This window comes from Arachis ipaensis, chromosome B7 (genome assembly GCF_059453495.1).
Source record: "Arachis ipaensis isolate K30076 ecotype BB chromosome B7, ASM5945349v1, whole genome shotgun sequence".
Lineage (NCBI taxonomy): Eukaryota > Viridiplantae > Streptophyta > Magnoliopsida > Fabales > Fabaceae > Arachis > Arachis ipaensis.
This window is the reverse complement of record NC_142442.1, coordinates 102705283-102708504: the sequence shown is the minus strand read 5'-3', so window position 1 is coordinate 102708504 and position 3222 is coordinate 102705283. Positions and strand designations below refer to the sequence as shown.

The 3222-nt window shown below is 31.7% G+C and overlaps 1 non-coding gene across 1 annotated transcript; it reads left to right on the top strand.

Moving 5' to 3' along the window:
- The first annotated feature begins 846 nt into the window (after nt 1-846).
- Nucleotides 847-954, top strand: LOC148553568 (small nucleolar RNA R71). The gene has a single exon (XR_015892575.1). It is a non-coding gene; the product is annotated as a small nucleolar RNA R71 (small nucleolar RNA).
- Nucleotides 955-3222: the final 2268 nt, after the last annotated feature.

The window sequence follows — 3222 nt, the reverse complement described above, 5'->3', positions numbered from 1 at the left end:
TTGAACTAGATGGAAACATCAATCATTTACATTTCTTTTGTGATTGTAGCATGCTTAGAAAACTAGCTTACCATGAACATTGAGTTGCTATTCTTCTTTCCTTGGATTGTCAATCTTTACTGCATGATTCTTTTCTTGCTTGGGGACAAGCAAGGTTTAAGTTTGGTGTTGTGATGACATGTTACCATGTCATGTTTTTCTATGCTTTTTCCTTTGTTTTCAATAGGTTTTATGCACTTTCTTGAGCCATAAGCAAGCCAAGTGGGTAGATTTTCATGCTTCCTTTGATTTAATCAACCATGTATGAATTCATGCTATTTCATGAGGTTTTATGCTAAAATTGTCACATATTAAGAAAGAATGAATATCTCATGATTTTGAGCATAGCTTTGATGTGTTTGGTTGATTAATTGGGTGATTTGTCCATGATGGATTATATGTGTTTCCATAAGGTTCACCCATATAATTTACCTCTGCTATTGCAGGGTTTTCAGGATCATAGGCTTCTTCTTCAGAAGCTGCCTCTTGAGTACTGTTGGATGCAGCTTGCATTCCATTCAGACTCTGAGAAATCATATTGACTTGCTGAGTGAATATTTTATTCTGAGCCAATATGGCATTCAGAGTATCAATTTCAAGAACTCCCTTCTTCATAGGCGTCCCATTACTCACAGGATTCCTCTCAGAAGTGTATATGAACTGGTTATTAGCAACCATGTCAATGAGTTCTTGAGCTTCTGCAGGCGTTTTCTTTAGGTGAATGGATCCACCTGCAGAAGTATCCAATGACATCTTAGCTAATTCAGACAGACCATCATAGAATATATCCAGGATGGTCCATTCTGAAAGCATGTCAGAAGGACACCTTTTGGTCAATCCTTTGCATCTCTCCCAAGCTTCATAGAGGGATTCACCTTCTTTCTGTCTAAAGGTCTGAACATCCACTCTAAGCTTACTCAGCTTTTGAGGAGGAAAGAACTTGGCTAAGAAAGCCTTGACCAGCTTATCCCAAGAGTTCAGGCTATCCTTAGGTTGAGAGTCCAACTATATTGTAGCTCTGTCTCTTACAGCAAAAGGGAAAAGCATGAGCCTGTAGACTTCAGGATCTACTCCATTAGTCTTAACAGTATCACAGATCTGCAAGAATTCAGTTAAAAACTGAAAAGGATCTTCAGATGGAAGTCCATGAAACTTGCAGTTTTGCTGCATCAGAGAAACTAATTGAGGTTTCAGCTCAAAATTGTTTGCTCCAATGGCAGGAATGGAGATGCTTCTTCCATGTAAATTAGAATTAGGTGCAGTAAAGTCACCAAGCATCCTCCTTGCATTATTATTATTTTCGGCTGCCATCTCCTCTTCTTGTTCGAAAATTTCTGACAGGTGCTTGCTGGATTGTTGTAATTTAGCTTTTCTTAGTTTCCTCTTCAGAGTCCTTTCAGGTTCTGGATCTGCTTCAACAAGAATGTTCTTGTCCTTGCTCCTGCTCATATGAAAAAGAGAGAACAGAAAAATAATAATAATAGGGGTCTTTTTTACCACAGCATAGAGGTCCCTGTGTGAGTAGAAGAAAAGAAGAAGAAGAAATTCGAACACAGATGGAAGAGGGGGTTCGAATTTGGGTCAGATGAAGTGTTAGTAGATGAATAAATAAATAGAAGGAGATGAGAGAGAAGGAGAATTTTCGAAAATAATTTTTGAAAAAGAGTTAGTGATTTTCGAAAATAGTTTTTGAAAAAGGTTAGTAATTTTTCGAAAATTAAAATAAAAAATTAAAATAATTAGTTAATTAAAAAGAAATTTTGAAAAAGAGGGAAGATATTTTCGAAAATTAGAGAGAGAGTTAGTTAGGTAGTTTTGAAAAAGATAAGAAACAAACAAAAAGTTAGTTAGTTAGTTGAAACAAATTTTGAAAATCAATTTTTGAGAAGATAAGAAGATAAGAAGTTAGAAAAGATATTTTAAAATTAAATTTTGAAAAAGATAAGTTTTAAAAAGATGAGATAAAAAGATATGATTGAAATTAGTTTTGAAAAAGATTTGATTTTTAAAATCACAATTAATGACTTGATTCACAAGAAATCACAAGATATGATTCTAGAACTCAAAGTTTGAATCTTTCTTAACAAGCAAGTAACAAACTTGAAATTTTTGAATCAAAACATTAATTGATGATGTTATTTTCGAAAATTATGTGATAAAATTAAGAAAAAGATTTTTGAAAAATATTTTTAAAATTTTCGAAAATAACTAAGAAAATTGAAAAAGATTTGATTTTTGAAAAAGATTTTGAAAAAGATAAGATTTTCAAATTGAAAATTTGATTTGACTCATGAAAACAACTAGATTTTGAAAATTTTTGAATAAGTCAAATCTAATTTTCGAAATTTTAAGAGAAGAAAAAGGAGAAGATATTTTTTTGATTTTTGAATTTTTAATGATGAGAGAGAAAAACATGATAATGATGCAATGCATGAATGTTATTGATCAAAACAATGAATGCATGCAAGAACACTATGAATGTTAAGATGAACACCAAGAATGCTTTGAATGTCATGATGAACATCAAGACTTATTTTTGAAAATTTTTATATGCAAAGAAAATATGCAAGACACCAAACTTAGAAATCTTTCATGTTTAGACACTATGAATGCAAAAATGCACATGAAAAACAAGAAAAGATGCAAAACAAGAAAACATTAAGATCAAACAAGAAGACTTACCAAGAACAACTTGAAGATCATGAAGAACACCATGAATGCATGAATTTTTCGAAAAATGCAAAGAATTTTTAGAAAAGATGCAATTGACACCAAACTTGAAATTTGACTCAAGAATCAAATAAGAAACACAAAATATTTTAGATTTTTTTTTATTTTATGATTTTTTTTGTATTTTCTTTTAATTTTTTCGAAAATCATTTTGAAAAAGAAAAATAAGGATTCCAAAATTTTTTTAATATGAATTCCAGGAATCTTATGCTCTTTAAACTAAAGCTCCAATCATAGGGTTAGGCATGGCTTATTAGCCAGCCAAGCTTTAGTATGTAACTCAGACATGACACGCCTGACATTCCCTACCCAGAAGAATTAGACATGGCTTTACAGCCAGCCAGGCTTCAACATGCTTCACGAAACACTAGAATTCATTCTTAAAAATTCTGAAGAAAATTATATTTTTTGAAAACATTTTTATTTTAAAAATTTTTTCGAAAACAAAGGAGA